General features: G+C 32.4%; 1 long non-coding RNA gene across 1 annotated transcript; it reads left to right on the top strand.

The window, feature by feature from the left end:
* Nucleotides 1-8129: 8129 nt before the first annotated feature.
* Nucleotides 8130-9709, top strand: LOC143081644 (uncharacterized). Its single transcript, XR_012980006.1, has 3 exons — nucleotides 8130-8216; nucleotides 9008-9155; nucleotides 9576-9709. It is a non-coding gene; the product is annotated as an uncharacterized LOC143081644 (long non-coding RNA).
* The last annotated feature ends 3979 nt before the right edge of the window (nucleotides 9710-13688 follow it).

The following is a 13688-nucleotide window of genomic DNA, read 5'->3' as shown; positions in this document are numbered from 1 at the left end:
TCGAAGAGGGTTTTTGACTTCGATTAATTTTTGCAAGTTTTATTCGGTTTTTTATATGTTGGTTGATTCTGGTTCTGTTCGTTTTGTGATGATATTTTATCATAAGTTACTTCAAGTTGTGGAAATCGATTTAATAATGTTTACCCTTAAGTTATTTCAACTAAAAATACAGAACTTTCGCAAGTAATGTAGGAAGGAAAGATGGGACGGAAGTACATGTATACGGTTTTCCATAAAAAAAAATATTTTTAGATGTACAAAACTTTTATCATATGATGTTTAACCCCAATACAAATATATCTGACACTGCAAGTAAATCGAACATTTTTACCCTTGGTTAAATTTGAATAGAATTGTATTTTCCCTGGCACACAAGTTGTCGAAAAACACCCCTTCAATTACTTGAACCTTGGCTTGAGAATTATTTCCAAAGTCATCTATAGTGTTCAACTTCTGATATACATTTTAAAATATAGTAATCGTCCGTGAAAACGGCTAATATAATCCCGGGTTTTTATCAATTCGATGAAACAGTTTTCGTCGCTGTTTGGGATTCGTCTTTCAATTACCTCCATTTCATGCACAAGTTTATATTGACGAAAAGTTCCGGCTTCGCTAGTACAAGAATTACTTTCATCACGACAGTTATAACATGAATAGCAGTACAAATCACGAAGTAAAACATTCCGTGTCTTTTAATATTGGTGATTGCACCTTACTGAAGTGACGACTTTAAATGGTCTATTTCGGAGTTCTTCCGCAACATAAATTTCAATTCGCATACTACATTCAGAGGATTGTCTTGGTGTCTCCAATTTGTCTTTGCAAAAGTTGGACAAAGTTCATGTAATGAGATTTTTCCCCATTTCCCCATTCATTTAAATAAACGATTAATAAAAATTGCAAAATTTAACCTGTGTCGAACCTATTTCCCTGGGCGGAGTCTATAGCAACATGCACTATTCTTTTTTTCGGAAGCAATCATCAACCTCTTTTTCCAAATTCAATCATAATTGTTGTTAATTATCATGAACATTTAATTGAAACTTTAGCACATGTAACGTCGGAAGCTATGTAACGTCGGAAGCTATATAGCGTCTTTCGGATTTTAGACGTTTTCAGACGTTTGGACAAATTGGCTACCGTTTTGTAATGTGTGAAATCATTTTTATTCCTTTAAGACCCAAATATGTAGTTAATAGGAAAAGAATCTTGGCATTTTTTAATCTTCGTTTATCTAACTTTTGTTTTGATCAAAAAATTATAAAAAATACGCGAACAATGAGGCAAATATTTGTACTTTTGTTAGATATTATTATTTTCTACTCTTTTTATTCATTTTCTGCTATATCTACTTATAAAATTCACTTTCAGTCGTTGAGTTAACGAAATACGTCGTTGGACATTTTTCTTTTTCCAGCTTAATATACAGCCACCGAGTCAAATGAAATTTGGCAAAAAAAAACGACTTTAACGCCACAAAGAACCGACACATGTCGCTGTTCCTGCCAAGAATCAAAAAGATCAGAGAATAAGAAATAGGATCACTTTACATAAGAGTTAAAACAGTTTTTCATAAATGTAACTTTGGACATCCGTTTTTTTTTTCACATAGCTTTGTTATTTTAATCCTCAAATAAACTAGGTATTACTTACTATATGATCAAGAGCTGTAAAAACATAATTTAAAACGTATATTGATTTTGTTATATTATTTGTTTGTGTTTTCTTACATTTTTATTTTGTTTTGCGGATGAAATTTCGAAGATTCTGTTTTAAATCCTAGGGGTTGTAGAAACATCGTGCACACCGTTTGAAAGTAGACATAGAGCAATCAATACTTCAGTTCACCTTTATTACAAGACGCCATATAGTTTGCGCTAATTTATATGGAGGTGAAAGCTTAGTTTGATTTGGTAGGACTGAATGTCAATCATCATATAGTTCCATAAAATATTCTTCCATCAATTATAAGATGAGACAGATTATACAGCCCATCCCTGATAGGTATTTTATTCACCTACATTTGGGATTTATAAGATATATAAGTTTCTCATAGAAGGAAACCAAAGAAGGTAACCAAAGATTTTGCGACGATGCAAATATTAAACTTTACAATACAACCATGTAGAATGGCATGTTATTGAGATATGGTTCTGGTTGATGGATGTTCATGTAGGACCTGTAGTACAAAGTATATCACTGGATTGAGCTCTCTATCAAAGTGTATTATTAAAGTGCTTTGCTTTGAGCTCGGTTCATTGTTATGCAATTCATTCTTTGTGAAATAAAGATTTTACAGACAACTCTCATGTACAAGGATGTCTCCAAGTATTATCATTTCTATGTACAATGTAAGTAACAGGGAGATAAAAGCATTTTTTTTTGTTTGAACCAAACATTATTTGTCCATTGACCAAATTTGTTTTGCTTTCACCAGCTTTGAAGGAGATATTATCAAAGAATTGATAGAAAACAGCACAGAAGCTTACTTTCTAGCTCATCAGGCCCAAGCATCATGTTAGGCATTGTCATTTATACTAAAAACCAATAAATGTCTTCTAATATTATCTGAGGATCAATTCAACATTTTAAAGTGTTTTACTGATGATACTGACAAGCCACCACAAAGATATACTGAGTGCCAATGAAAACGCAACACTTTTGTTTTTCAAAAAAGTCTGATAATTTTTATTTATTTTATATTAGAACTTTGTAAAGTTGGTTGAAAATGACTTTAAAGACAATTGTCAACAACTTTACGGTTTGGTGATTTTTGGAACAAATGCGAAGTAAGGGTTATTTTGAAGGGACATAAACCGAGTTCACCGCTTTTCAACATACGCACCATTTTCACGATTTTGTCATTTAAAGCTTGGCTAATGTCATGAATTTTCCCGCCCTTATTGTAAGGAAACTGCAATAAACATCTGAGTAAATGCCAGGACTTTCTGACAACCAGCGACATGCAGTTTCGGGCATGATCCAATGAAGCCTTTCACAGCATACAATAACCCAAATCATCCACAAATTCAACAAAAATGGATCAGTTAATGATAAGCCACATCCCGGGGTTCAAAAAGCAAGAAACGCTCAGCAAAACCGATACATTTGGTCTTTAACATATCCGATATCGCCTCTGATGGATGTCCAAAGGTCACGTGAGTTCAATGGTGGTCACGGTAGGTCCTATGAAGCAATTTCAGTAAAGCACCATTTGCGCAGAAATTCAACGGTTTCACAGCCGACATCTAAACGGTTGTCTGGTGTAAACATCGAATTCTGTAGACCAAAAATCATTCATTATGTACCAAAAATCGTCAGTGGTGGTTACATAGACGTTTGGCACACGCCTTGGCCAAAAGTCGTGCGTTTCGCCAGATTTAGGTCCGATAGAGCAAATTTTGCATCAGATTTGACATGATTTAGACGATGAAAACCACCACCAATATCATAAAGTCAGCTTGAGTTTGCTTTACAGGACAAGTGGAATAACATTCCTCGAGATCACATTAAACGTCCGGGATGATCAATTCCACAGCGCTGTCGAGATTGCGCTGCACAACGGGGTTGTAGCATTTTTTGTTTGGACTGTGATTTGATGATTCGACATTGGATGTTTCGTTTATCTATTGAGCCCGAAAGATGACAAATGAAACATTTTTGTTTGATATCGATCTATTGTTAGAATTGTTAATTTTCAAGAACAATTCATTTTGAAAGATTATGATTTCTAATATAAATTTTATTTTTGAAAAACCAAGTGTTGCTTTTTCATTGGCACTCAGAATATATAAATAGAACCATACAAATAGTTAGCAAATACACATAAAAAAAGATGTGATATGATTGCCAATGAGAATTCTCCACAACAGACCAAAATGACATAGAAATTAACAATTACAGGTCGCTGCACAACCTTCAACAATGAGCAAAGCTAATGCAGCATAGTCAGCTATAAAAGGTCTCGAAATGACAATGTGAAACAATTCAAAGGAGAAAAATAACAGGCTTATTTATGTACAAAAAATAAAGAAAAAACGAATATGTAACACATAAACAAACGACAACCACTAAATTACAGGCTCCTTATATCATGTTCTCAGATATCATCTCCCAATTTAAAAAAATCACGAAAAATTGAACCTATTATGTGTTGCTCTCCTAGCTATAAAATGTATTCAAAATCAAAGATGTGGAACATATTCTATCATAATCATTTGGTAACTAATGCAATTAGTGTCTCTTACATGCCTGTCTTGAACATAAAAACTAAACTAAATATAAAATGAACAATACTCCTAATGCTCCGGTTGGTTGTCATTGTGCAACACAGTTAATAACACATATAGGAAAATCATAGAACTACATTTATCATAAAACACTGTCAAACATCCAAACATACTATCCACACTCATCTGTGTCCACACTTGTAAACTTTACAATATAAATAAATATCTTTAACCAATGAATTCAAATAGCAAAAGCTATGCAATTAACAAATATATACTTATTAAGAATCATGTATATTATCTAACAATGAAATACATTTAATATGAAATTTGGAGTTTTACCAAGGGAGCTAATAATTAATAACACTGTCTGCCACACAGCATTTCGGGGACTCTCCCTCTTTTATGACTGACTATGCGGGGGCTTTTCTTATTATTTGGGGCATTTTGATGACCTATAGTTATTAATTTCTGTGTCATTTAGTCTCTTGGCAATCATAATACATATTCTTTTAAATATAAAGCGATGTCGACATAATTTTTTTTAAATGGCCCTTATCGGCTTCCGTACTTAACAAACTAACTGTACTTAAAATGATCTAAAATAAAAAGTTCAACTCCCTCGTGCAAATTTGATAGACCAGTGGCTGATTCAATGGGTCATATATAGTTATAGTACGCTCTCGCCATGTTTGGCTACATCTTTTCCAGAAGAAAAAAAAAAACTCGCACGCTCAGTAGTATTTAACTTTTATCCACTCTAAATTCAGATTTTTCCGACAAGAAATACAAAAAAAAAATCAAATGATTCATGTATACAACAACAAACATTAAACGAAAAAGCAAATGATCTGCAGCAACAAGTGAAAACCACTGAATTAGGTTCCAGATTTGGGACAGGCAAGTCCAGAATGTGGAATCAGAAGGGTGATTGAAAAATATGTTCACTTATGTACTCAATCATATAACCCCTCAGTCTAATTAAAAACCGATCTCTCATCGCTCCCGTTTTCTGATATGTCGCGTTCCCACGCGACATATCAGAAAACGGGAGCGATGAGAGATTGGTTTTTAATTAGATTGATAACCCCTCTTACTCTTAAACACAGTGTATATATAGTTATTGCAAATTATGGGTATTGCTATTGGAAACCCCATTTAAAAAACAAAGGTTATAAAAGAAGGTTCTCAAATACCGTAACAAACCTGAGATCTTTGAAATTTTCATTGCAGTTCATTGCCATGTTTATGTGATCGGTAATGAGACGAAGGTACAACAATCACTTTACATCGTGGTTTCACTGTCAAGTTGATTTTTATCACCGCTTGATAAGAGCCTTCTAGGCCTGCTTTCTCTTGTTCTTTTATCCTTTAATCCAAGCATGGAAGTATGATATTGACTTTCAATATTAATTCCATGATCCAAGTGATGTGATCATCAAGGTAGAACTCATGTGCAAATAACGACCAAACGAATTCATGGCGTCACCCTTAAGAATTTACAAGTACAGGTCTCATCTTATAAGTCCAGATTTCAAACAAACAATGTTGTGAAAATAAATGAATTAACAAGAAATCGATTTATTTGGAGTGAGGCTAGGTGCGCCGTCCTGTTGATGCATGCATTACATTGTATCCCGATATGACGTCTGATAAAGGTATTTTTTTTTCATTTTTGTTTTCATGTTCGGTCTCATCACCATCGTCATCATTTATGGAATAGTGCATCATTGCAAACTAAGCCATAAAAGTAGTATGTTACTTTTATTTTTAGACGTCATAATTATTTGGACTAGCATCACACACATTACTAAAATCTCCCATTCAGAGTTGTATAATAGCCAGAAACAAGACAAACCGATAACAATGTCAAATTCAAGGAGATTCAAGCCCTGCATTGAGTATGATATATTTCTCCTCTCGAGTTTGTTAAATTTTCAAGGTCGAGGCTTTCCAAGCGAATTAAATATTTAAAATGTATCTGTCTAGAGTGGTATCCTATCGCACAGAGTTACGGGGGTATAACCTGTTTCTCATATAATTTTAGATGATATATAGGCAAATTTCTTATTTCTTTTTTATGATATGCAAAGAGATTGTATTGTTTCTATGTTATTAGGCATCGATCGGCCCCTTGGACCGTTTTCTGTCGTTTGTCGGGTTTGTTTTGTTATGTTTCTCAATGTTTTCTTTTTATTCTATTTCTCATCTTCGTGATGTTGTCTCACGCAATTCACAAATGTGGTAAATAGATTATATGCCGATATATATATATATATATATATATATATATATAGAAGTACACCCCTACCACCCATGTAATATGATGCCAGTCCTTATGCACTGTGTTGCAGGTGAAGCAGGCAAGTGCATAACCACATCAGCATATCAGATAGGAGGTAAGATTTATTATGAATCTTTGTACACAAATATATTAGTCCTTAAAATATACGACTTTGGAGTTTTATATCATTTACATTCAACGTTTTTTATCGGATATTTGTTTTACTATCATCAGTTTGAACGATGATAGTAAAAAAAAATATCCGATAAAAAACGTTGAAGTTTGATATCATTTACATTCAACGTTTTTTATCGGATATTTGTTTTACTATCATCAGTTTGAACGATGATAGTAAAAAAAAATATCCGATAAAAAACGTTGAAGTTTGATATCATTTACATTCAACGTTTTTTATCGTATATTGAACGATGATAACAAAAAAAAAATATGCGATAAAAAACGTTAAATTTAAATGATATCAAACTCCAAAGTCGTATATTATAGGACTAAAAAATATATATAACTTGTAGCTTTAATTTCGTTTGTCAAAGTTTAGCCTCCCCTTCTGTATATTGATTATAGATAAACTGCACCCTACCAGTCAGGATTCTACTTCGTAAAAATGATCTCCCCATTATGCCAGTTCATTTTCACAATCGTAGAAATGGAAGTCATTGTAGGGATGACGAGCTGCCAATTTTGCTGTTGAAAACCGATAAATTTATCCACATAGCACCATTACGATCCTTATATGTCAGTTGTATCTTAAAAGACAAATGTATCAACTACCTAATTAGCATCAGTTAATGATCTTGTCTGCATTGATTCAACTTAAAACTATTGTCTGACCGGTTGTCAGGTGGAAATATCAAATACTCTTGCTTTAAACGTTTTACAGACAAAATATTCACCTCAAACACGCCCTAACATAAAAAGGTGCACTCGATTTTCTCTTTTCGATAAAATTGTTACCCATTTTTTTTTTTATTTTTGTTGAGTCACATAATGGAAGAGCAGACACGAAAATTACTGAACTAATAGTTTGATATATTCTCCGTCCATGGTAATTTGAAAAAAATTAAATCGGAGGTTATGCATTTTCTACATCCAACTTGATAGATACCTATGTCGTCGACTCGATATCTAATTGTTCTGCATTACTATGTAATAGATAAATTGAAAACTTATGCAAATGGTGTTTTTAAAATAAAACATTTCGTAATTGAGAAGAAAATTGTCGTTTTATTTGTTTCTATTAACTTTCAAAATTTTTGTTACTATAGTAAACATTACAGTAAGCATTTATTGCCTTCTCTAAAAAAGAGCTTCGATTCTTTTGTTCTATTTCAACTGTGTTTCCGCCTGCTATCTGCTATGAAGTATATTTATTATACAAGGTATATTCGAAATTACTTATAGTGCTGAAGAAGTATATAGATTAGACATATAAAAATAAGTTATTCTTTTTCAAATTGGATAGAAATGCTGTTTCACGACTTAGTATATATCTTACATGCATTTATTACACACATTGTCACAAAATATACAGACGATGACAGATTATGTGTCAGAAGTAATTTACATACCGTATGTTATAATTCCAACATTTTAAACAAGAGTCGACAACTTGATAACACGTTCCTAATAAACCTTGAGATGGACATCCTCTCCAAATAACTTCGGAAGTGCTCGAATGTGCGGTAAGAGAGCTTTCAATTTTTTTGAATTACTGATTGTTTCTATACGATCATGTTATACAATTTTCAACATAAATCCGTTAAATAATCGAAGAATCTGTATTTCTGACATGAATTGATAAATACACAAATTATTTTTGAAACACCCCTTCAATTATATCATAAACATTCGGTTGTGTTTTAAAGAGGCATTAGCTGTCAAATTCATCTTCACCGTTTTGACTTTATTGTGTTTTCTAGTCTCGAAGCCATCTAATTAACCATCAGAAGCTGCCATCGGTCACATAACCCGATATAAACATACCGTCACATTATTAAAAAAAATAGATATCGACCTCGTGCTATTGGACTTTTTTTCAATAAAATCTTTTTACCTGTATAAGAATGATTTTTTGGGGGGACGGAATCAGTCAAGGAATTGTTCACCTTTGTTACACTTTGAATGTTAACATTCTTTTCTGTTAAATGGTCTTTAATGGCTGAACCGACTTGTACCTACGTATCAAATCTCTTGCAAATGGGTTGAATTGAAGGTCACATGAATACGGATTGAATGGGGTCGAACCATTCACTTACAAGTTACTAATTCATCAGCGATGTTTTTTAGTTTATGTTTTTACAAAATTGAACTAAACTCAACTGGCTGCTAAAAAGCGAATTATTATTTCACTATTTCACTATTTCACTTTCATTTTTTTAAACAATATAAAATTATATCTCGTAGCTGATGCCCCTTTAACATCATAAGTAATGTTCCTAATGTGTATTTAATTTTAACAATTTTCTTAAAACAGTCATCGGGAAGAAGGTCGGAAATGAGGTGAAGAAGAAGAAGGAGACTGAGCTGCAGGATGTCACCTAGCCGAAATGGTTTATGTGGGGGTTTCAACCCAGAACAACATTCCACACATCTGCCTGAAGTCCAAACTTCTCCCACTGAATGTTAGGGAACCATTCTTAATATGTTAATAATATAAAAAAAAAAGAAATGGTCATCTACCGTTTCTTCACCGGTCGCACATTGATCAGGAAAATCCTGTATTATGTTTCACACACCACTTTATCAATTAGAATAACAATAAGGGTTGAGTTGAAATAAGGTTTCTTATGAAAATACATATGAAAGGTAAATCTAATCATTATGACAAGAAAAAAAGGGGTAGTCAGTTTTTAAGATAAAGCACATGTATATAATAAAAATAAAACCTGTTTTTGCTAAATAATCACATATTATCTTTCAACGTTGATAGAGAATACCGAGACCAAACAAACATTAAAATAAACCATTTATCACCATCAACTATACAGATGATAGAAAATTAATTTCTAGTTATCTTTCTTTCTATATGTGTTTGATTTCAGTGACTCAATGTGATATATTGAAACCAATACAATGAGCTGCAGGGAAACATCATCACAGATGTCGGAAAGAACAATTGTGCAATTAATGATGAAACCCCGAGAAACGAACTTTAGCTTTTCTGAATTAAATATGTAGAAACTTTCATTTTGTTACTGTTTTTTACAAATTATATTTTGCGTAAATTTCAAGAATGCAAATAACCGTGAATGGGGAAAAACAGACATATTATAAATCTCAGTTCCAAGCAGAACCCGCAACTTAATATGCTGTTTAGTATTTAAAAATTGTCAACTACAGGTATTGAATCATTGAAAAAATAGATAAAACAAAATAATCTAAAAAAAGGGATTGTACTTGATATTCATATGATGAAGACATAATCTTTCAGGTTTGGAGCTGGCATGTCAGTAACTGCTAGTAGTCCTTTGTTAATTTGTATGTCAATCTAAACAAGGATTTGTATATATATAGTAAATATATTATACAAATCCTTGATCTAATTAAAATATTGATCTCTGATTACGACAAGACAAGACAAGACAAGACAATATTTTATTTAAGTCTCACCTCTTCATTATATAAAACATACAAACAGTTGATAAAACAACATCATAAAACATACAAGAGCCACTCTAAAAAGAGTTATGAGAGACTATCTAAAATGTATATACAATATTTACACTAAAATTAGCTATATAAAATACATTTTCTTTTCAATAAAATGTCATTGCAGATTTTGGCAGTATAAAAGTACATATTTTCATTTGTGAATAAAAATATAAATTTATCGTCATCAGACAATTGCATAAAATTAACATTAAATAGAGATGCTTGATAAAATAAATAACAACGCAAATCTTCATACACAGGACAATTCATTAAAACATGTTTTTCATCTTCAATTAAAAGATTTTCATTACAAATACTGTTATAACAAATTCTATTTTCAACTAAAAGACCTTCATACCTTCCGGTCTCAATTTTCAAAGGAGCCGTACCACTTCTAAATTTGGCATAGGCACTCCTATATTTACCAGGTATAATATTTAATAAATAATTTTCTTCACCAAATTCATTTTTGAACAGTCTGTAAGTACGTAGTTTACTACGCTCGTTTGACATTAAATCAATATACCATTGCTCTTTAAATCTATTGAAACAGATATTCTCAATATTTTTTATAACATGTTTATCAATAATCAAATTAGTATTACAAAAATGTTCCATATCAAGTTCTTTAAACTTTGTGTGTACTCTGAAATTCCAATTTTTCAGTCTATTATTGCATATATTATTTGCCCATATAAAAACTTTTTTGTTTATTCTATTATCACACATTTTTGTAAATCTACTATAAGTTCTAAAAATACATGTCCATTGTTTTACAATACATGGCATCCAGCCCATATCACCATATAGGGCTAAATTAGGTGTGTACTTTCCAACACCCATGAAAAAACGCATTGCCCTATTTTTTACAGCATTTATACAAGAGTATTCTTTACTTCCCCATATCGCAGCACCATATTCAATTACAGACATAACAAGAGTGTCAAAAAGCTTAGTAAAAGTAGAATATTCAAACCCACCATTTGCTTTGCATTTAGCAATTAGTAAACCTAACGATCTGCTGGCTGATTTTGCTACAATTTTCGCCATCTCGTTATAATCCAAAAACTCATTTAATAATAAACCAAGATACATATATTTTGATACAATATCTAACTGGTTTCCGTTCAACATAAATTCAAAATTTGTTTGTGTCACAGATTGTGTTCTAAAATGAACAATTTTTGACTTGTCCATATTTACAATTAAGTCATTTACATTACACCATAAACTTAAAACATCTAATATTCTTTGAAGGTCATTTTCATTTTCGGCTAATAAAACTACATCGTCTGCATATAACAATATACAAATCTTTTCACCATTTACATTTATACCAATATCTAAGCTCTTGATGTCATCAACTAAGTTATTTATGAAAATATTAAATAATAACGGCGATAATATGCAGCCTTGTTTTAGGCCAGAATTTACTCCAAACCAATCAGTCAAATTGCCATTTATCTTGACACAAGATTGAACATTAAAATATAAAGAATGTAAAGCATTTAACATTTTGGTACTTAAACCTAAGGATTCTAATTTACTAAACAACAAATTACGATTAACCCAGTCATATGCTTTTTTAAAATCTACAAATGCACAAAATGTTGAAAGTTTACAAAGTTTTCTTGTTTCAATGATAGTTGTTAAAGTTGATAGATGGTCTATGGTACTGCGACTCTTTCTGAAACCATTCTGTTCGTCATTGATCACTTCAAGTTCGGTAAGTTTTCCGGTCAGACGTGCATTTAGGACGCCACAGTATAGTTTATACGCCACTGGTGCTAGACTTATTCCTCTATAGGACATCGGATCTCTGGGATCTGCCGTGGATGACTTGGGGATCGGTGTAATGATACATTTATTCCACATAGCTGGCACTTTACCGGAATTATAACATATATTAAAAACACGGATAAGCGCATTCAATGCTGTAGGATTTTTATATAATTCAACTGGAATATCATCAACGCCAGGAGATTTACCACATTTTGATATTTTCACTACATTATACACTTCGCTACTGGTAATTTCACCATCTAAAATTACATCACAAATTATATCACTATTACAATTTTCTATTTCATTACTAATACTAGTATCGCTATTTTTATTTAACATTTCTTCAAAATCATATTTCCATTTATTTATAACTATATCCTTATCATCACATATTGATCCATCATTTAATTTTATCTCCATTGGAATAGTATTTTGACGCTCGCTCCCTACTCCGATCCTGCCAATTTTCCGCCAAAATTCTTTTGGGTTTCCTTGCGAATTAATTAATTCCTCTTGCATTGAATGCCAATATTGACGTTTTGATCTTTGGACACCTCGATCAAATAGTTTTCGTTTTTGGACAAAGATATGACGCAGTTCCCTTTTTTTGTTACTAAGACGACATTTATTCCAGTTTTTCTCCGCTTTACAAACATCATTCCACAACATAGGAAGCTCGGAATTCCACCACGGTTTTTTACATTTCCTAGCTTTGTTGTTAAACGCATTACTAATTCGAATTTCTTTACTTGATAACTTTTCGGACATTTCTGTTTTCAGTACCGATACAAAATTTTCATACATTTTATCGATATTTTGTTGTGAAGCTTCAGATTGTTCCAACTGCAATATCACACGATTAATTTCTGTTACAATAGAATCACCGATAAGCCAATTTTCCGGTAAACTTTTAGTATCATATTTAATTATTTTAGTAACAGTTTGATTTTTGTCTTTATTTTTACTGACTTGGTCTTCAATTGGAAAATATAGGCACATATTCCATGTCAATAGTGAATGGTCAGGTACTATTTTACGAAGGTCATATCTACCGGGCTCGCCAAGACTTTGAATGATAGTAGTAGCTCTTGTTACGCTAAAGGAGTTAAATGAATCCAACATTTCATATGGTAAAATACAGTAGTCCACTACACTGGAACCGCGTGTTGATACAAAGGTAAAGTCGTTGGTTAAAGTTTTCCGACCATTAAGTATGCAACAATTAAAATCAATTAGAAAATCACAAAAAATGTTCCCATATCCGTTTGTCTGAAAGTCGACTATATCGCGCTCTGGTAAGCAATCTATTCCTTCGATTGAATCCGAGAAATCAGAACAACGACTGTTAAAATCACCACACAGATAGAACAAATTACCTTGTGGGATTGTGTATATATGTGTCATTAATGTTTCCATAAATTCGTGTACATTGACTGCTCTAGTTGAGTTTTCTGGTGGCAGGTAGACGACGCAAACGTAAAACATATTGGAATTACAACGTTTATCTTTAAACTGTACCCACATTATACCATCAGTGTTATCATCAACAATTTCAATGTTAAATTGTTGATCAAAGTCATTACGGACCAAAAGTCCTACACCACCCGATCCATTCTTCGCTCGAATATGTATATTCCGTCGGTTATGGCCGTACCAGCAGTAACCATCCACGTTTACAGAATTAGAACCCATAAGGTGTGTTTCGGCAATACCCAGTA

The sequence above is a fragment of the Mytilus galloprovincialis genome, chromosome 7 (genome assembly GCF_965363235.1).
Source record: "Mytilus galloprovincialis chromosome 7, xbMytGall1.hap1.1, whole genome shotgun sequence".
Taxonomy (NCBI): domain Eukaryota; kingdom Metazoa; phylum Mollusca; class Bivalvia; order Mytilida; family Mytilidae; genus Mytilus; species Mytilus galloprovincialis.
This window is presented reverse-complemented; position numbering and strand designations above follow the sequence as displayed.